This window comes from Rissa tridactyla, chromosome 5, assembly GCF_028500815.1.
Source record: "Rissa tridactyla isolate bRisTri1 chromosome 5, bRisTri1.patW.cur.20221130, whole genome shotgun sequence".
Lineage (NCBI taxonomy): Eukaryota > Metazoa > Chordata > Aves > Charadriiformes > Laridae > Rissa > Rissa tridactyla.
The window spans coordinates 10991744-11014350 of NC_071470.1; the positions used below are offsets into that span (position 1 = coordinate 10991744).

General features: G+C 43.5%; 1 protein-coding gene across 3 annotated transcripts in view; it reads right to left on the reverse strand.

Annotated features, from left to right (window-relative positions):
* The window catches only part of CRACD (capping protein inhibiting regulator of actin dynamics), a 140725-nt gene that overhangs the window by 28016 nt on the left and 90102 nt on the right, over positions 1 to 22607 (reverse strand). For all 3 annotated transcript variants that reach the window (XM_054204080.1, XM_054204081.1, XM_054204082.1), the window contains one exon: positions 14922 to 15090. The gene's annotated coding sequence lies outside the window, so the exon portion shown is untranslated. The remainder of the gene's footprint in view (positions 1 to 14921; positions 15091 to 22607) is intronic.

Here is a 22607-nt window from a genome sequence, read left to right on the forward strand (position 1 = left end):
CGGGCAAAGGGATTAAACAAAAAAGTGGTTTAATTTACAGGAGATTTTAAAGGCTCACCAAGAAAACTAAGAATTAAAAAATAAAGCTTTGTGGTTTGTTACTTTGGGGCCTGGGGGACATTCTGGGGGAAAATGTTTGAGTTTGAAAGTTATGTTTTGTCTCGCCTAGAACATTTTATGGTGAGCGGAAAGCCAGTAGAATACAAACGTGACAAAAGCCACAGCAGAAGAAAATTGAACTGAGAGGTCTCCTTTTAATAACCTATTGTCAACTCCATGGAACCCATTTACAGCTTCAGTAAACAAACGAACTGGAGAAAAAAAAAAAGATACTTTTTATATCAATCTAACTAACTAAATGTGTGACAAAAACATTACAAACAAATACTTCAGCAAAACCAAGGATGATGATACTTCCAGAGAGAGGGATAAGGAAAACAACAAGAAAAGCTAAAGCCTCACATATTTAAGAAAATCAATATATACTTTGTTCTCCGTCCTAAAATGTGCTGTTTAAAAAGTGCTCAAAATATTTTAATTTTTACCTTGAAAAAAAAGATATTTGGAATATATTTATTACCTTTTTATCTCTTTTTTTTTTCTCCTGGGGTATGGAAATAATTGAAGTAAAAATCGCAACCTTTTCTTACCAAGAAAGAATATTATATAGAGTTACATTAACATTTTACAGCTGATTAAATGATAGGCTATTCTTGACTTTTATAACAATATTTCTTACAGGTAACCTGAAAATATTAGAAAAAAACCCCGCCCACAACCTCTTACTCTCTACAGTTTATATTTAAAATACATTTGCACTCACAAAATAAATCATGCAAGCTTTTGGGGACAACACCCACAGCTCCCTGTATCATTTCATCCTCCATGTAAGCACAGACTGACAGAAAACATAATTTTTACCCGAAATCAATACTTGAACGACATACCTCATTTGAAACAAAGCAAAATACAATCAAGCAAAGAGATGGTCAGTATTTCATAGCACTTTTAGCCATCAAAGAGGGGGAACATTTAACAGATGCCATATTCCATATTCTATTTTAGATATTTTTTTTAAATAAAAAAAGACAACACGATTGCCTTTGGCTGCTAAAGGTAACACACCTTCTTTTAGTGACCTTTTATTAGAGAAACCATAAAAGTTTTTTTTTAAACCCAGTTCTAAAAAGGTTTCTATATCGAATCGTCATGACTCAGCCTGTACACAGAGTAAAATTGCATGGCGTTGGAATATATCTGTGTTCCTTGGACATTCCATGAACCGCAGTTTGAGAAATGCCCCTTAAATGGAGACAAATTCCCAGCAGGGCTGGCTTGCAAAATGAGTGGTTTGACACGAAGCTGAGTGAAGAGCTGGCTTTTCCGTACGACCACGTAGGTCTGTTTGAACTGAAAGCTCCAGCGCTGCATTGAACAAGGGGAAAAAAAATTGTCTGTATTCACAACCAAAACTGAGGGGACATGAATATTTGACACTCTAGCCCACGCCAACCCCTCCTGCAATAGGTGAAGAAGCAGCTGCAGGTGCCGAAGGCAAGGCCAGTGGGAATTTGTGGTTTACTATTTACCTTCGAGCTGAGAGATCTGCTGAGGATACGTAATCCAGGTCATGTTGTGTTCCAGAGAGAATCCTGTCTCAAAGATTTTTCCAGCAATGCTGCGGCTCAGCTACTCGTGGCTTTGTCTCACGGCTGCTCACCGTGTGTATGACACCATTCTCCCCTTCCACTGACCAGTGGGCTGGCGTTCTCATACTTAAAATCAGACAGCTCATGTTTATCCCTATTGTTTGTTACAACTAATTAGTAGGCACTGGAGAGTTCAGTGACTTGTTTGCAAGTCGTTCTTGACCTTACTAATGAGCCTGTTAATATTTACGTCGGGAACATCCAGCCTGCAGCTTTTGAACTGAACAGGGTTTGCTAGCGGTTCAGACCCCGAAACTTCAGCCGACCAGCAGGAGGGATGCTCCGGCAGTAGGAACTGCCTGAAAATCTAAGTCCCTGAAATGGGAGAAAGGAGAGACCTCTGAGGTCAGTGCTAGTGAATGCGTAGGACACGGCTGAGGGTGAAGATCTTCCCCATCCTGCCACAGAGCTGAGCACACCTTTAGTGATCTAGTCTCACCTCCTGCCTGTGAACCAATCCACTGGGTCTTCTGACTGAGACACACAGCACACCAGCTTTTGGCTATGTGCAGGTTTGGGTTTATGGCTAGTGTGATCGGAGTTGTTAAAATGTCATTTAAAGCTTCCGGCCATTTAAGGATCAGGTGAAACATCTTGGGAGCTTCACATGACCCGCAATCAGAAGTACATCACCACTGAAAGTCCAACCCTATTGACAAGTGCCCACCATGGTACGGATGGCAGGTTAGGACCATGCTAGGCATCTCTCACCGACGTTCTCCCATACACCAGCTGCTTTCAGTTTAGGCACCTCCTCATTACATGGCATCACACATTTTTGTTTCACAGGGCTGAGGCCAAACATATTTGAATGCTTTCATCCATTTCTTGTTTTCTTATTAACTTGCTACCAAAACATACTCCAAATTGTCAGAACACATAAAACATTCACAAGAAACCCTGCAGTGAATTAACCCAAGACCTCTCTCTACTGTATTCCCTCAAAATGCTTTGCAGATATACTGGATATTTCAGAACTGGGTGACTGAGCAATTGTGCTAGGCACATGTCCAATAACTAGTAAAAATGTTTGAAGAAGTTTGCTTAAATGTCTACGTAGGCTAAAGTACATTGGAAAAAACATTCACACATTGTAGTAACCTAGTTTCTTTTACAGGCCAGTTTAAATAGCATTTAAGGTGATTTCCAGGCCACTTGAACTTTCTAAAAGGTCTCTCATTTTACTCAGTTGGAGCCTACAATCCTTTCAAATCCTCCCAGCTGTGAGTTTGACAGATCGTATCACAGAGATCCTTTTTCCATCCCTTTTTTCACTCACTTCCACGTTCCACTTTTGGAAAGACTTTCTTTTAAGTCATAATACAGTATGAATAATTGAGATTCCCTCGCTGCTACCACCATTCCCATCTCTGAAGATTTTCTCAGCAGCCTTTATACAACAACATCCTCACAATCCACACCTACAGTAGGCTGTGCTTCAGAAAGCCTCCCCTCAACTAACAGGCATGTCGACACCAGGAATGGCTTTTGATAGATTCAAGACTTGTCAGAGACCTGGGCTACAGTTGTAGCCACGGTTGAACGCACTACAGTTTCAAACCTCCGTATCACTTCCAAGAGATGTGGGAAAACAGTGGCGTCAGTTTATGAGCACTTCTGTTGATAATACCGACAGTGACACTTCAGAGGCTGTTTGTGCTGAAGATAATTGAGTCATCATCTGACTCACTTCCCAGAAACCTGACTGAATTAAATGACTTGTGGATGTGCTATACCAAAATACAAAGCACTTTTAGCAAACCCTTGAAGATGTTCTTTCTGAAGATGTGTTGCAACCCAAGTACCATGTTCCAGTTTCAGTTCCAATACACAAATTTTCAAAATTAATTTTCTCATAGTCAAAGCAAAGTTAAATTCCATCCATTCTCAGAGAGGTTTTTCTTTGCCATACCCGTGCCCCTCTTCAGATTCATGAAGATAGGTAGGAATACTTGGTTTCTCAGCAAAACTAAGAACACACTTTTCACCTTTTGTTATTCAGATGAAATTCTCTCAAGAGCTACTGCCTTTTTTGAGAATATATGAGGGGTTCTAGGCTTTGGCACAAAAAGAGTGCACCAGGATACAGCTTTATCTTGAGGGTACCCCAAGAGCATAAAAGTACAGCAAAAGCAACCATCCCATGGGATTTTTACAAATAATGGAGCCATTAGTGTCAAACGGGTGGGAAATAGAGCAAGACATGGAGGACAAGGACCACACCACATCTTGACTGTAGACTCCTAACTCAAGTTTAACTGTATTTAGCTGTAAAAAGAGTTGCATCAAATACATCTCATCCCTAACTATCTTTCTTCTGCGCAAAATGAATGTTTCTCAGACTCTTTGTTTAACTAAGTGCTGATAAATTCATTCCCCTGGAAAGGGAGAGCACCTTCTCCTGTATTTTAGACTTCTGGAAGAATCCCAGAAAACCACAGGTAAAACAGATCACAAGGACATTGGAAGTATCATAGATCTAATGCTTCCATGCATGAATTTGGCTTGCAAAAACCTCTGTGCAGTAAACCCTCTTTCCATTACTCCCTCTTGCTGAGGTGTCTGTGTATGCTAAGAAACTAGGAAATGGGAAACAGCAGAACGGGACCACCCTGAGCCTACAAGAGAAATCTTACTCCTCACCCATGAAGACCAGAAAATGGAGAGAGATTTCTCCTTGGATCCCCACCAGCCTTCCACTGCTATGCATCTGTACCTCTTTGGGATGCAATCTTCTGTCAGCCCTGGCTACTCCAAGTCAGGACTGGGTGAGGTATCACCCTTCCTCCCTTTATCCTCCTCCCCATGTGTTCCCATCACCTCTTTTGTGCCTGGTTGGTGCTCACGGTTCACATGAGAGAACTGAGAGCTGTTCTAGCTGAGTAACTAACTGAAAAAAAAACAACCCAACCCCAAAACAACCCCCAAAGCCCGCACAACTTCCCAGTTTGGCTGAGCAAACACTGGCACAAGCATTCATGCCACTTGCATGGCCAGAGAGCTGCTGGAAAGGGTCAGACAACTGCAGTCCGGACTTCAATCAGCTCATTCTGCTGTGGGACTGCACCCTTAAGCACATCAGAATACGTGCCGTGGTAATCCTGCACTGAATACAAGGCTAAGTTTACCTCAGTACTGGTGGCTATTATAGTTTAGACCCCATTTTCCTCCAGAGCTAATTTTCCTCTCAAAGATGAATGTGGCGTCCTCAAAAAGTGGAATTTTTGCCAGCAGCGAACACTGAGCTCTCAGATCTTGCATAATCCCCTACCAGTGCATTACCGTAGTACAGAAAGCTCGCACCACCAATTGCCTCTTCGGTGTGTCATAAATGTTCCTCCCACTCCGATATTAAAGAGATAGAAATAGAAACTGGAAAATAAAGGGAAAGAATGAGTTGTTCTGTTCTTTCATGTTTGCAGAGACCGACTCCAAAAAAAACCACAATCTCATGACTTTCGCCCTTCTAGATTTCCACTAAAAAACGACTTGGTAATCATTAGACAACAGAGACAACTTTTTAACATAGGGCCATTTTTAATACTAAAAAATTCACAAAGCATGCAAAGCAAGCACGAATTTGTTTTAGCCAGGTATTGACCCTTAGTATAATCCCTTCAAAGACATCTGAGAGTCACCTCCCAGAATAGTGCCCCAGGGAAATGACAAGTGCAATGATAGGATGCCTTTACTTAATGTTTTGTTTTAAAAAGGAAATCTGATTCCAACCCTTTGCATCTCCTGTGGATGTCCTCAGGGCAGCTGGAGATGAAAAACAGAAATTGCATTTTCTAGTCATTCCAGAGATGCATTAATACTGTAATAGAGGAAAATGGATTGTAATTCTGAGCTGTATTTTTAGCGTCCCCTCTTTCATCTGTCATGCTGGAATATGAGTTTTGGTTCTAACTCACACCTGGATGGGGAATATTGTCCATGCTGCAACGTAACTCTGAGTTACAACCATGCTCAGACAGCACGTTACTTTGCTGCATTACCAAACCCGTAAACATGGTCTTTACAAGCTGAACAGGCAAAAAAGGAGAATTTTTAACAGGGTTCTTTTTCATAAAGTAAACTTGGGGATCATTCCTGTGCTCAATCTAAAGATGTATCTGTATGGCCTTCAGGAACCGCCAAACTTCAGGGCACTGAATCTGGGAAAGCTGGACAGCCCCATAGTTATGACCCACCAGAGTCCCACTGAAGTCAATGACTTGTTCTGCCCTGTTAGTAGCCCTGCTCATTTCAAAAGACATCATGCAACATTATCTGACACAAAGCTAATAAACTAACTAAAATAAAGATCATTAAGGGCATAAAAAGTAATCATAGGAAGTGTTGGGGCTCTGAGTGCACTAATAAGCTTTAACGTCCCTGACCAGTCCCCTCTGGGACCTCCACCCACACACATGGGACCAGGAGCTCCATTTAAGATCATGGTTGAGGCTTTGGTCTCTGCCTGAGCTGTGCTGGAAGACTGCTGGTCTCCAGCTCAGCCACAACTGTGCCTGGCCATGAAGCTCCTTGACCTAGACCTCAATTTGCACTGATTTCCCAGCTTGCCCTTGGCCCTGCCTTCTCACTGTGGGCCTGCGGGGTGATCAATGGATCCGACCCTGACCTACAAAGTGGCTTCCTGGCTCAACTTGAGACCTGCCTTATCATCCAGATATTGCCTTATCTGTACTGCTGGTTGGAGCTGGCTACCATCCCAGGATCTGTCCTGCTTGCCTCACTTAGATACTGTGGGACCGGGCCTCGGGTGACGAGACCCCTAGCCTGCTGTGGGACCCCCTTGCTGCCCCACTCACCTTCCCTGAGGGAGCAGCCCTGCCCTTACTGCTTTCTGACAAGAAGGTAATGGGATGGGACCAGATAGCTCTTGACACATGAACTATATGTAATTATTCACCAACTCCTCCAATCTCAGAAAGTCTCAGTACGCAGAGCAAAGAAAGGCAGCTCTCTGGCTTCCAGTAACTCTGCAAGTGAATCCATAACACAGCTTGAAGATTGTGGACAAGTCACCAGTTGTCATGGAAATATGCAGACTAGTGCAAGGAACAGGGCTCTAAATGGTCCAACTTTCACACGTGACCTGGCAAATCCACTGCGTGTGACACTGTTCTATCAAACAGCAGCATATGTTTATGCAAAATTTGCTCTAAAATATGGCAAAATGTAGAGAAAAGGAAACGAAAAGTCTAAGTTAGCCTTGGCATGAATAAGTGCTATACAGTGATTGCATTCAGCTCATAAGGAAGGAAAGGAAGAGGAAATAAGACAGCACGTTATACTACGGGTGACAACTCTGCTTGGTTCAGGACCCCAGCCCCAGACCTTACCAGCTGCGGAAAAAGCAGTTGCCATGCAGAATCTGCAAGGAAATAAAGTATATAATGATTAGGAGGGAGAGCATTTGTAATGGCAGCAGTGAATACGAGAGTTTTAAAAAAAGTTCTGGGATTACTAAGGTGAAAATGAAGCTAGTCATGGTCAGGGCTGAGGGTAAAAGACAAGAAAAAAAGGAGACAGACATAGGGCGGGACCTGGTATAAAACATTGATGGCTGTTGCAGAGAGAAAGCCTACTGAAGAGTTCTCAGGATCACATCCAAACTGCAGACTACATAATGAGGCATCTTTGCACTCAAGTAGCATCTGGAAAAAAAACCCATGGCAAATTGATAGCATTTAGTGCAAACTCCTAGTAAGTGATAAACCAGCAACAAGCGGTGAAAAGTCCTAGCTCACACACCTGAGAACAAAGCTTCTGGAGCACAGACTTAAGCAAATCGGTGACAGGAGGGAGGAAGGCAAGAGCCGAGTTGTCAAGAAAGGGTAAAATCAACAAAAACGCTGAGCATGATGTTAGTCTTATGTTCTGTCAAGACACCTGGGACCATTTCAGGGAGGCTTTCCCCACTCCTCCGCCCTGACAACTAGTCAGAAATGGCCACTCGTGCGGTGGTTGTGGCTCCTGTCCTGTGCTGCTCAGCTGCAATATAAATTACAGAAAAGGTGAAACAACTCTAATTTCACCAACATCTGTAACAAATCCTACAAAAGGATCCCTGCAAATGAAGAACTGAAGAGAACAAAGCTGCTATTTGCCACAACCTTCTCTTTGTTCCCGCAATACACCCCATAACCCAGAAATAAGAAACTTGTTCAACATGGATCCATGTCAGCTGGCAAAAGTAAGGAAAATACCAGCACATTTTATTTCCAAAAGCCTTACAATATCCATATGTTGCTTTGCTCTGCTTGGGCTTGAAGAGATACTTACTGAAATTAGAGTGCCGCTAAGATGAAGACTCCAAGAGAAGGTGGACACCAAGCACCACTGCACCAAAGCACTCCCCCTGGAGTCAGGAAGGCACTCAAAAGGAGGCAATTATAAGGGAAATTAGGAGACTGACAAAAGTCAATTGCATAAATTAGGCTGATAAGCAAAAGAAAAAAAAATCCTAGTATATGAAAACTGGATGTGACAGAGGGAAGATCTTGTAGTAGTGGCTGCAATTGTCCAAGAAGGAATCAGGACATTCCCCTGGACCCAAGACTCTAAAGCCTGTGATTCTCTACATCTGTCTGTTTTCACGTTTAGCCAGCACCTTCAATTCTTAGGGATTTATGAATGTATAGGTATACTACCAGCTAATAAACCAATCCGTCAAATAAAGTTTTCTTATTCTTCCTATTTTATTCTTGCAAGTTATCATTTATAGGTTGTTGGGTTTCCCTCCTCCCCACTCTCAAATTTAGTAACTGAACAGCTGAAATAGCAGTGAATCATTTTCATGAGATGAGCCTCTAATAGTCATGCAGAAAAAACAATACACAGACATTAGAAGCCTGTACATCAGGCTTACAAGTCTGAGTTGGAGGTAAAAGCAAGACTTCACTTTTGGAAGATTTGAAAATATCATGAGCTGCTTTTGGAAATTTTGGTACAGACCGTAGACGACCACTTTGATATGTCTGCTTTATAAAAGCCCATCTAAATGAGATGCCGAGAACAGACTGTACCTTGGGATCAAGCCTTTAGTGAAATGCCTAAGGTGGCCTGGGCCAGGAACACAAATTTTTGTGTCCTACTACTGACTGTTATCTGCACCAAATTTGATGTTTACAGGTAGTAAAAGAACACTAAGAAAAGGCGACCATAACATCTGTCCTACTCTTTACACTATCCCCCACCAAAGTAACATGGGAGACACTCTTCACGTGAAGCACGTTACCCATGGAGATGACGTGGAAGTCTGAGCTGCAAGGTGACTGTGCCATCGAAGCAGGGGCTGGGATTGCCGAAGAGACCGCGCGAAGTCCAGAACGAAAGAGACTGAGCAGTTTCTCCTGATGGTTTGGGGTTTTTTTTGCCTTACTTAATAAATCACCACGTATTCTTGCAAGGTACATGTCAGGTAATTACCTGAGCAATAATAAAAGAGTCACTTGAGAGATGAGGAAAATATAATTACATTCATTTTTCAGGCCAGTCTCTATGACGACGAGAGTGAATGCCATTGATCAGCAGTTAGTAACCAAGGCCACACTTGACGCAGATGAGTTGTTCTCATTCACATGAAATGCAAAACGAAAATTAAATATTCAGAAACTAAAATGGAGATACAAGAGATGAGTGATAGTGAATAAACTGCATCACCTCCTAGACCCGACTTATACAATAGGCTGTTATTGGAGGAGTAGAAGACCACAAAGACCTGCAGAAATCCCCAAGCTGAGTGCACTGTTTAGCAAAATCAGATGAATAATTCTGTTTTCTGAGGCAAATGCTCAGCTGGGAACAATCACAGAAAGGGTGGCTGAGCACTGAACGAGCCTCTCCTATCTCTAACTTCTGTGAAAACAAGCACAAGAATGCAGGTCCCAATCTGCACCTTCCAGAGGAACCTGCATTTTATTTGTTGTATGTATTCTCCCAAAACTGTGATGTTCCTGCTATCGGCGTATGCACAAACCCAATATAAATTGCATTCACAGTAACAAAGTTCACACAGGCTAAAAACAGACACAATGTCGAAAGTACACCTACTGCTGCTTTTTTTCCACTTCCCCCCCCTTTTTTGTATGAAGATAAAAGTTTAAAAGGGACTAAAACACTGGCTTTCTTGGCATTACTTGTTGCTATCATTCCCCCTTACTTAGAGGACCAAGTCTTCGCTTACTCTTCCTCCTATCAGTAAAGAATTCATAAAATTTAGTCTCCTCCTTATCATCCCTCTGCGGTTCATTATTTGTTTCCGCTTTCTACAGGTTTCTTTCTCAAATTCCAATCCATTAAAGAGATCGTGATTTAGCCATGTCGATAGCTATGCTTCCTATCCTTTTTTTCTGCCTGAAAATTTGTGCTTGTGCAATTTGTGGCCATTCAGGCACAGAATTCAAAATTAATGTAAAATTAAAATTTGTACTTTACAGGTCAGATATCTCCTAGGTAAACAACAACAGCTGTCTGGAATTTATTGTCGATACCACAACTCAACTGACTGATCAAATCTTGATCATATTATTTATGCTCTAAAAAATACTTTGAGAAAGGCCACTAGCAGCCAAGTATCTACCAAGAAACATGCTGTGCCCCATCCCGTGGAAGCCCCATCCATTCATCACTGACGTTCTTTCCACCGCTGCCTTTGGCCTCTCTTTAGCAGAGAGAATCCAAATTTGCACTATAAAAGCTGATGGCTGGTATGAAACCACCATCTCCTTTCCGCCTTCAGACCATCTGCCATTTGGACTCAGGTGCAAACCACCACTGAAACAGCCCGACCCACCCAGCCTCTGAGAAAAATTACCTTTAGCAAATTACTAAATGAAGGCCTCTTAAGATGACAATGAAATGCATTTTTTTCCCTCTCCCCTGTCCTTCTTCTGCTCTTTTCAAGTGGAAAGATTCACTCTTGGCGTTGGCAGGTGGACTGCCCGGAGAAATTCAGGATACTTCTGTTCTTACCAGGAGACTGCCGCTCACACAACTCGCAGCTCCGCACAGCTGCATGACCTGACTTGTGCTGCATCTTTGGGACCGTGTCCCTGTTTGCCACCCTGGGGCCTTCCCCCTGGGAACTTCCCGTCATGAGCAATAAAACTCCTGATGCATCTTGGGAACACACTATGCTCCTTGCCCCAGCTTTGGTCCATAAACAGTTTCTTGCTTATTTTGCTTATCTGTATAGCCTAGAGATGGGAACTGTGCAAAATACTTGCCTTAAATCCACATGAAGCCTGTCTTTGAGTGCTGACACTGGGCAAATATCACAAAAAGGACTGAAAGATTTTCCTTCAGCTCTGCATATGCCCAGTTTACGTTTCTAGAATAGAAGTTTCCTGGCAAGATGTCAGGACCATTGTCAAGGAGAGATAATTTTGAAGTTCTGCTGGTAATCATGTCAGAAAGCAACCTTCATATTTGCAAGGGAATGCTTTTGGCTTCTACAATCATGGAAGTGACACAATGCAATTATACCGTCTCTCTGAATTACCTGATCAAGTGCATCAAGGATACAGCTTGAATAGCAAATACCAACGTTGCTTGCCCAAGTGAGGCGTTTTCAAAGAATTAATACATTTGGAGAAACCACACTGCTTATGCACGTGGTCCTCACATGTAGAAAGGAAGCTGCATTAATTAACGGAGTAGTAACGGCTGTACAGTTTAGTACAACTCTACTAGGCAAAGAGCTGGGTGACCCACAGTCCAGTCCCAATAGCAATTCATGCTGGTGAAGGTTTAGCAAATATTGGGCAAAGTTGCTGATGAGACTGGAAATCTCTCATTTTCCTTCTACACAAGCAGTATTCCTCAGTATATAGGGAGAACTAAGATCTTTAGGTGGTTTCTTCGTAATGAGAATGATTTATGTAGGCGACCTGAGAACAGTTTCACGGGGATTATGCAGAACTTGATGGGGATTCACAAATAAAGGGGTCCCATTTCATGGACAGGCACATTCAAGTGTCTGAAATTTGCCAAGAGACTTTTCCATGGAAGAAGATCAGTGTTGTGAAACTTGAGTCTTAAAGACACGGCAAGTCTGCTTCCAGGTCCTTTGAAATATCGCATTCATCCCAAGTTAAGGCACTCTATTGTACCCTCTATAAGAGAAATGTAACTCCCTGCTGCCTCTGCACATCAACCCAGAATGACAAACTTTTTGTAGGGCATCGCACAGGTTCCCTTTCAGGTACATCTTCACAAGGCTTGCCTGGTGTCAACCGTGACAAATAAGGCAAATACGAAATCTTATAAAGTGCCAAACCATAGCCTCAGAACAGAAGGTTCTGGAGACTTTAGTGAAGCTCCACAAACGCAACTTAACTTGTCTTGTAATAAGCACTTCTCTCTCCCAGCTCATATGGTCAGGACAGAAAGTTAATGAATACAGCTTTAACTTTATAAACTCGAGAAGGGCAATACAAAAGTGGGAAAAGGAGTTCCAGTCTTTCACAAGGCAGGGCAAGACAAATTGCAGGAGCAAACCTCCCAGCTGGGAATTGCAAAACAACATGGATGAATAAATAGGTTGCAGCGCGCATACATCAGGATACCAAGCAAGGCATTTGCATCCGAGGAGTCCAGGAAGCAGCTATAGGAAAGCATGGACAGGCAGATCTCTCAGGCTGCTCCCAACTCAGCTAGTCAATCTACACCATATGCAGATTACCTAAATTGCTCCTGCTACATCTGCATCACCCGGTCGGCGCAGTCTCCATTAGGGATTCAGGCGTTAGCTCTGAGCAGGCTTGTAAGCCAATACAGCACACGGTGAAACACTAGCTTCGGTCTTGGAAGCAATACAGACCTCTTATTTAGCCTACGCTCATTTATTTTCTTGTCTCTCCCTTCCTGAAGCAGCTTTCTTCCTTAATATCTTTCCAATATAATAAGTTCTCCCTCCTCAAAACAAAACAAAAAGCCCACATGAAACGTCTGCGGATAACAAATGAATGTACTTTACAGGTCGATGAAGAAATATAGCTCTATTAAGGGAATGGGAGCATCCCCGGACTTTTGTTGCAAAACTGGAACTTTTATTAAGCTTTTTGTATATACACGGTCGTTGTACATTCTTAAAGAGTTTGAAGCAGATGGTCTTGGTTTTGGTTCTATAAATATACTACTAGTTATTTATATTTGCCCTAGTCCATTTCTATAGGAATAATGGAAGGTGTGGTAATGTATTTACTGTTAGACAACTTGTAAACAACTGCTTAAATTATTTTACTTACATAGTAAGTTAGGCTTACATAGATAGCCTATCACTGCATCCAATTCAAAAACATTTGAAATCATACTAAAGGCAAAAAAATATGATGGATGGAAGCCATGCTGCCGAAGAGAGAAAGGGGTGGCAAAGCTGAGCTCTGCAAAGCAATCTAATGCACCGCACTGAATGTTTATGCTTGTTGGAGGGTGAGTAACGTGGCAAAGGCCACCCGCAAGCTGAAAATTATTATCAAATCCCACTCACATTTGCACCATGAAGCCTGACAAGGAAAAGAGAGTTCTGACTATTTCCAGCAGGCTCAACCAGAAGCACCTCTCATGAATCACAGGCGCAGAAAGCAACATTCCACTTGAGATGAGTCGTGGGACACTTCGCATTTGCTAATCCCCTGTAATTCAAATTGTGCAGTCTGATTTATTCCACTAGAGACTTACGCTTAATGCCTTTATTAATTAGAAAAATTAATATGTTTAAAAAATGCGAGCACTTAACAGTCTCACAGGGGTCTGCCACACCTTCACTTCGCTCTTGAGGAACTGGACAAGTTCCCAAATCACTGTTTGCTTCTGGGCGCAGCATTGACTTTTCAGTTACGCTGAATGGGAAACCCCTGATAGCGAGATGATGCCCTTTGTTTTGCTCTCGTTCACTAGTTTGCTCTTGAGGCAAAAGGTACTGTAATTCCCTACAGTCGCTCGGTATCACGCACACAGGCAACGATGCAACAGCAGCCAGTCACGTCTCCATCTACAGTCTGGCTATGCTCAGTCTTGATTTTCCGACAAGCTGGGGCGGGCAAAAGAGGTGTACAAGATTGCATTGCAGAAGCCAAAGAGGAAACCTCGAACTTGCAGAATTTCACAGAATGGAACAAAAAATCCTTAACAAGAGCTTAAAATATAATTTAAAAAAATCACATTCTCACAGCTATGATTTTGCACTATTGAGAATACTGTGCAGGGTGATGTTTCTGGTATACATTTCTTCCATAAGGAGAGGAATTTGGTGTGTTTTTTTGATCCTCTCAGATTTTTTGTTACTTTCAGGTACTCGCACTCCCCGGTGCAAACAGTTCCTTATTTTCCGAAGAAGCAGGTCTCGACAAGGCGTCAACTAAGCTGAGACTTTCAGTTGGAAAGTGAAATAAGTCTTACTGACCCAATTAGCTTGTGCATCTGGTCTTGGCTTTTTGTTGTTGTTGGGGTGGGATTTTGTTGTTTGTTGGGTTTTTTGTTTTGTTTTGTTTTGTTTTTCTGTTCTGTTCCTAGTTAGAGATTGCTGACTAGTTAACTCTGTGCGGTTTCTTTCTCCCATCATTTCTACAGCAAATTCTCACCCTGTCCTTCTGTCACCCTCTCTCGTCGCTGGAATACGATCTGATTTCCACGTCCCTCTCTCCCCTCTCTCCCTTCTTCCACCCTACGTTCAGATCGGATCAGGATAAAGGCAGCCTGTTTGTTGACCCCAATTACAATGCAAAACCTGTACGGGATAGACTGAAAGAAGATGTGTCTGTCCTGACCCAGAGACACCACCTTGCAGGGAAAAGTATGCAATAAAGGATCTGTAGCCGCCAGTTCAGGTTTCCCTTTCCCCAGTTTTAAAAACAGGGATGCCATTAATACCTCTGCTCAGGTGTTCCCCATGGAGTTCTGTTAAATCACGGAGCCAGATTCAAATCCATTTCTGCTTTGCCCTGGGATTTCTTTTTCACACACCGGTGCACGTACCCAATAAGTAATGAATGCAAGAAGCGAGACCTCGGGATCTACAGCAGCGGGTGTCACGTTCAGAGGAGGGACAGGGGTGCAGACACCCCGTAAAAAAGCAGCATACAACTCGCTACCGCTCAGCAGGGGCAGAATTTAAATTTAACTCCACTAAAAGCAGGAAGAACAAGCCTTGCGCTTGCAGGGGCTCCTCTGCCGGCCGGCAGCAGACCCCTGCGACCTTACCTCAGACCACCGTTGGGCTCTTCATCGGAGGAGAAGGTGCCGTTGCAGACGTTGCCGAAGGAGTGGCTGGGCTTCAGTTTGGCTTCCTCGCCATCTGAGGCTGGCTCCCTTTTCTTCCTCTTGCCGAAGAGCTTCTTGAAAGGCTGGAATTTGCCTGCTTTTTTCTTGTCTGCGGATGACAAGAGAAAGAGGCGGCGGGGCTGAGGGACTCGGTGCCGCGGCGTGGCTGGCGATCAGGCACCGCGGCACCAGGTTCAAAGGAAGAATGAGGGCAAAGAGCAAGTCACCAGCCCGGAGCAGCCCGGCGCTTGCAATGTAAATGCAGGGCTGCGACTCACCCTTGGCGCGTCCTTATTGAGAAAGCAAACGCAAGAGCATTAAAACATCTGCTCTTGGGTTTAAGGATCTGCTTGGAGGTGTCAGTGCAGCCCAACATTTGGGTGAAGAGAAAGGGTAATTTCGTAGAGCCAGAATTTATTTGTTATTTATTATTTGAGGCTTACTTTGAGGCTCTACACCGCACTTCTGATTTGACCTTTTCACCAAAAGGCAAGCACTGCTTTGATCACCCCACTTAGGCAGGTGTTGGATCCCCTGCCTTAAATTAAAAGCAATTGAAAAATAACCTGCTCTATTTTACTTACATAGCCTCATAACCAGAGAAGTCAATTTGCAAATGAACAAAGAGAACAGGATAAAGTTTTGTTGGTTTGCTGGTAGGTTACTTCAATAAACGTCCAGCTTTATATTAACAAATACATTGTCTGACTTCTTTTTCCCCCACGTAACTGAGGGCAGAATTTTGACCAAGCATTTCTTCCTTGAGACGCTTACATTTTAAAAGCTACACCAAAAAAAGCACGGCAAAAAACACAAAACAGACATGAAGACAGGAACAAGAGATGAAAAAGTTAATCAGAAAAAAAGGTAACTTTCTTTTTCTACCGAAGACTGGACAAAACAAATGCAGCTCCAAACTGCTTTCCCCACATCTATTAAAAAGAAGTACCAACAGTTTCTTGTTAATCATTTCCAAGAAGAGGTTAATTTCTCCGGGTTGGGATGCACCAAAGAATTTCTAAAACATCATAACTGGCAAAGAGCTTCATTTCTTTTCTGCCTCAGAAAATAACTTAATTTTGCATTGAATCTACTTAAAACAAGCTAGTTAAAAAAAAAAAAAGAAAAAAAAAGACACAACAAAACCCCCAAAAACCAAACTTTTAGCCTCCTATCATAATCCAGTTTGAGAAGCATCCTGTTGTACTGGTGACAAATATTTTCGTAAGCTATTTAAAGCCCTATACGTGCTTTTCTCTCGGGCTGCGTGCATATGCACTGCTTCAGCTCCCGCTACGCTTCCCTATGAGCCGCTGCTCTGCAGAAAGCAGCACTTTGGTTGCAAAGTACATAGAAGGCCCCTGTAGGAACATTTGACCAGGAAACATGAAAAATCTTCTGTGGTGCGATAGTACCGCAACTGGTTTTGCACTCCGATCTGCTATACCTGTGTATGGCAAAGCCACATCTGGGTATCACCCCTTTGGCGTTGCTGGAGGCATAATTACAAGGTATTTAGAGAGAGAAAATGTGCCCAAGCACACCGTGATCTGCCTACTTGCCATGACGAGTGGTTTCCAAATTAGCACGGTGCCAGCAAGCGTGTGTGGAACCCAGGGATGGGACCAAACTTACAGAAAGAGTAAGCAAGCTGCTCCTTGTGAATCTGATTATATCTGTGCCTGATTATGGATGAAGCAGGAAATCTAGATTGAAATTATAAAGTCAAAGACGCAACAGAGAGTAATTCTGCATTTCCTTTACAGATCCCCAAGAAGTTTACGCAGGTGTCATTCTTCTCGTTGGGCAGTTCAGATACATGGCATTTGTGCAACTTCATTAAGATAACAAGGCAGCATAAAGATAACAAGCCAAATTATGAATCTCAAATTCAAGCCCAGCATTAGAATTTTTCGATCCAGCATCGCTGACCCACACTGTCCAGATGAGGAAAACAACAACCACTGAAGCAGCAGCTTTACCAGCGTAGTAGAAAAAGGGGTACAGAATTTTACTCTCCCTGTCCCCTAACTCCACTTTCTTTAAGCTGACCAACTCGCATCTCCAGCCAGACCGACTGCTTGCTGCTCAATTCTGACTTTAGAGAAATATTTTCTTATATGAAACCCCTAACAGACAGGCAGGCAGTCATGCAGAGAAAGAGAGAAATTATTGCCCTAGGCCACAGCTGCCCGAAATCTTCACTCACTTCAGAGACGGCCTGCAAAAACTCATCAATCAAATGGTAGAGCATACAGGAGAGGAAGCATCAGTACCAGAGAAATGACCGGATGAAAGAGCTGGTTTTCCACAGTTCCCACCTTGCCTCCTTCCTCAGCCGTTGAAAGGAAAGGCTGTGTGGTTTTCTGCATAAACCAATTAATTCAACCACAGTGTTTTTAAAACAGGTTCTCACTGTGTCATTCCCGTCATTGCCCTTGTCCCCTCCTCTTTTCGAGGTCTTCAGATATAACTGTGAATTACCTCATCAACTCCAAATCTACTGTACTGATGCACCGACTATGAATCTAGGCGTTTAACAAGTAAGACAGGTCAACACAGCTTTCATTTCATCAAAAAGGGTGAAAGCCAACATGGTTATCTCCAGTCAAGATCTGCATTTCTCTAAGATTTAACATGTCCCTTAGCTGTTTCCCCACTCCATACCCCATCATCACAGTTGTCACATTACTAAGCGTGAATTCTTTAAATTAGTCTTCGTGACTCATTGCAAACCCAATGAACACCCTTTCCCTGCACAGGCTGCACACGCTATTCCCCGTCCTGCTGGCGCGGAGAGAAGGAGCAGCTGGCCCTTCCAGGTTTCTAAGGAGGCAATGCCTGACCGCTAAGGCAAAGTCTATTTACGTAAACTTTTCACAAGATCTTACGGAGGAAGATGTGGGATGGTATCACCTACAGGGCAAAATGCTTCCTATAACAGGCTTCCTAAAACAAGTACAAAAAAGAATCCAAACACGGGCACTGCAACAGACGACTAATGCTAGAGCTCCAACATGACTCATCCCTCCAGTCTATACTGCAGAAAGAGAAAAATGGGATAGGAAAGGCTGAAGGCTGGGACACCCAATGGCATCGACTTGCGTCAAGGGCAATTGCTGAGACAGTCAGGAAACAAGTCTGCTCACACGGGCCATTTCCCTCTCTCCTTAATCACTCGAATGGGAACCCTCAGATCGAGCCCCAGGAGGACACGGGAAACCAGCAATTAAACCTTTTTCCTGTCTGTTTTACAAGCCTCTCCTGTTCAAATCACTGTAAACAGTTAACAGTAAATCAGTTTCGAATCACAGAAAAACATGAGGTGTGAAGGCGACAGATAAACAAGGTTGGATACGCTAGCTGGAATAACACAGCACATATGGTAAACGCTGCCTTCTCAGCTTATTCTGAAAGAGTAGCAGAGAAGATTAGAATAATCTTTAGCCCGTCATATAATTTGTCAGCTGCCTAAAGACAGGCAGCACCTAACGGAGAGCATCGGCATCACGAAGGCAGTACATGGTCCCTCCACCCCTAATGACAGAGGGGAGACCGATAGGAGCAGCTACTCCTCTCGCCCTCTCTCTTACACTCTGATGTGTCTCTAAGAAAGATGAAAGCCAGTGGAATGGGTTTTACTGCCAGTAAATCAGGCACAGCCTTTGGACTCCAGCTGGTAAAGCCTTAGCAACGCACCGGCTGACAAATCCCCATAAGGTAGCTCGTGGCTAAACTGCTCAAATGTCGCCCAAACCCATTGGGGTTCCTGGGCCGTGATGCCTTTCAAAAACTGCACAGAGCCGTCAACGCAAGCACAGGTCAAAGAAAGATTTAACTACTGCTCTTACACAGGGAAGAGATTTAAATGCTTGGAAAGAGTGCGAGCAATGTGTCCCAAGCAACAGGCAGAGTGCAGGGGGGAGGCTACGCCACTGGGTGGTACAGAAGAGATGTCAACGCCACTGGAAACATCTGAAAAGTGATTTTCAAGCAAAGCAAGCCTCACATGAGAAACAGAAAGTCTCACATAATCATAGAAAAGAGGCCTAGGCACGTAACAAGGTGTTGGTTCCTTTTCCTCCTTGCTGTGGTGCCGGGGGCACTTACTATAACGTGGGTGAGAAAACCCGTGGGCAGAGACCTCTCCGAGCAGAGCTCACCAAGCAAATGCATCAGCTGGTGGTTAGAAAGATGATCCTTGAGGGGAAAAATAAATAAAAGCAGGATTTCTAGCGACTTTTTAAAGTTGAAGTTATTGCGGCCAAGCTTTTTCAAACCTCAGTTTTGCAATGGGAGCTGCGGAGATTTCACAGACATTTGTTCATTATGTGAAATACCCACCTGTAGCATGAGACGTTGTACAGGAGCTGTCTCCAAAGTAACCTGTTCTTTGTCAGTGAATTTAGTGGCTGTAAAATATGGTGTAATAGGCTAGATTAATGAGGATATGAATTATTAAATCGAATAGGAATTTCTATAAAGAATTTAGAGAATGGAAACCCGCATGCATGCAGCGTTAAGAAGTGCATGGCAGGGAGAGGGCAGGTGGGTTACTGGACTGCGGGCTCAATACAGCAGCTGAGGTGAAAAAGGGAACTTAAAAATGCTGTTAAGAGGGTAAGTTGACTGACATCTCTAATCACATCTCTACAGCAGAAAAAGGCTTTTATGATGTACACTGCCAGTATCAGTATTTAAAACCCCCCACCTTGATTTTAAGCTGATGGTATGGTTATTCATGTTCTTTTTAAAATAACTCAGGGTATCCACTACCATAAGCACTGCCCTGTTCAGCCCTGTGAGCATCTGCACAAATGTCTTTGTGTTTCAGGTCCCCAATGAAAAAGTCACCCTGTCTCCCCTCAGCCCAGTCTGTTCTTGTAGGGCACAGAGATTCCCTGTGCAAACCGGGATTGGGACTTGCCTCCAGGCTTTCCCCCCCACTCCACGGCTCGGTACATCCATTTCTGTGAGTCCCCAGAGCTGCTCGTTATTGCTGGTACACTTGCATTCGGAGCCAGGAGCAGCGCTCCCCGGAGAGGTGTCTCCACTCCTCCAGGAAAGGGAAACAAATTGCTTGGGAGCAAGGAGGAGGAGGGCAGGCTCTGCTCTGCTTAACCGCCTTCCCATGTTTTAAAATAGGCACGATCTCCTGTGCCTAATGTGGTTCATCAGATTTCACAGGGAAAGTTGGTTTCTGGACATCTTCTGCCTCCGTGACCTGCCCTCAGTCCATGGCCCTCTCTTCCACAGGCAGCTGAAAAGAAAGCTGGGGTTGATAGATGGACACAGTCCAGATAGACAGAGCAGAGACGAACACCAAAGAGCTCGATGAAACATTTAAGATAACACAAAAAGGGAATAAAGATCAACATAAATATAGACTGATGCTCAGATTCGATAATGTAACTTCCCAGCAGTGAGTTCAACTCGCTTAGCGATAGCACACAACGCTCGTAAAGCGGGCAGTATGCAATAGTCCTATGCTGACAGAGATAAGATAATATGACCAGAGATTAAATCAATACCTGAGGAACATTAAATGAAAACAAGATTGAGAGGGATCAAAGGTGACAAATTGGTGCAGCCACAGTCGTCTCATGAAACACCTAGGCAAAGCGAAGGAAAAATAGCATGCCAACGCTTGGCTGTTTCTCCAAGAGTATCAAGTGATCTTATAAGAGGTACTATTTCTTGCAAGCCTTGTCCCACAGAGGAGATGAGGTATTCTTGGATTACCTGATATAAACTAGTAATGCTACCTAAAGTATCCATAACACAGCAAGAACCAATCTGACTTTCCAGAAACGTCTGTTTTCCTTTGCCACCTGCAAGGGAAATGCAGAAGAACGCAGAAGAAAAAGCATTTCCATAAAAAACAGCCCATTTGAAACCATATGTAGCAGAGGTAGTCAGCTGTTAGGAAATGCCTATGAATCAGCGTAATAGAGACTATTAACGTTCAAACACTGTATAATAGACTTTAGCACCCAGAGCAAGGGAAGAGCTATTTCAACACCTCTTTTGACACAACAAGGAAGTAACAGGGAGAATAAAATTTTATTTTACACACTTCAAGGCAAAAGGACTTAACCTCCACTGCATGAGGACTGGCACAGTGGCCTTTAGTGGCAAGGAAGAGAGATATAAATGGAGAAGAGGAGTAAAGAGCAGTTTTAAAATATTTAGATGACATTAAACAGAAGAACTAGAGCCAGGTAAATACTGCTCTTTTCTACCTCTTCACTCACATTTACTCTGGCAAGCGTCTCACCTGCCCTCCCTTTTGAGCTCCTGTTTTGCCCATCTATAAATTAAAGCCTTCCTAGCCAGTCTTTCTATATCTGTGCCGGTTATTATTATTAAGGATCACAATGGGCGGTCCTAGAGGTCAGAAAGCCTTATGTTCCTCACCCAACCCTTCACTCCAACACCAACGTCCTGCCTCCTTAATCCATCCCGCTGCCCGCCTTGGGCGGCATCTCTGGGATGGAGAAGACGCTGCTCTCCGAAAAATACGGCCAGCCCTAGAGCAGGCATGTCAATTTGGGAATGTGTGGGATGGATAGGCTGGGGATAGCGGGGACTCCCAGCAGGGATAACAGTGTGAGGACATCGGTACAAACTTCAGCAGCAAACGTTACTGGGGCCAGGGAGTTTCCTTCTTCTTTCCCAGCTTCCAGGGGGGAAGCCCCAGGTAGAGGTCACCCAGTGAGCAGTCAGGGGGTTTAAAACACCTCGGGATGCGCATCCTGAGGGCAGTGACAGCAGCTGGCGGAGTTCTTACATATAAGGACATTTACAAAAGGGTTAAGTAAATGCGATAGATGTTATTGAGGTGCCGGGCTGCATTGCAGAACATATGGGATAAGATAAAACCTGCTTATAATAGCTCTGGGCTCAGTGATGCATGTGAGACTTTTAGAAAAGACGAGACCGCAATAGCTTCTGATTCACCAACAAAACATTCGTCCGTTATGTAACAGAAGGGAGAAAGTTTTATTTTACTAGGGCAAGACTTATTAACTAAAGTTATTCATGGAAGATCCTTTTGGTATGGTGGGTTTTACCGGAGGTTTCCAGATCTGCACTTGAGGTCAATGCAGTAAAGAGATGTTGACTTGTTATTTCCTTCTCAGTGAAAAAAAAATCCGCAAAACGTGAGAATCCCTCAGCAGATCCATGGGACAATTCCTGTTTGAAAGCATTTAAAACCTGAACTACTGGCCAAGCTGCAGACGGAAGGATAAACTTCCCAAGGGCGAAGCAACTTTCCTGAGGCCCCGCTGCGGAGCGGTCCAAAGTCCAAGGACTACAACCCTCATCGGCCAAACGCCTCCCCGCTGCCCCTCCCCAGCTGCTGGCGGTCACTGGTGCCTCCTCAGGGCTGGCCCGGGCTGCTGACAGGATCCTACACTCAAATCACTATTACTAAGATCATTCTTGCAGGGGATTGTGTTATCCAAACTGCTTTTTCTGCCCCTCCAGCCCCTAGAACAAGTCATACCACTTCCCATTTTTTTTCCACCGCTGAGAAAAGGAGCATTTCATCCTCACAGAAACTACTGGTTTACCATAGAAAATGTTAATTTTCACGAAGGGAGTGTGAAACTTTTAGACCAA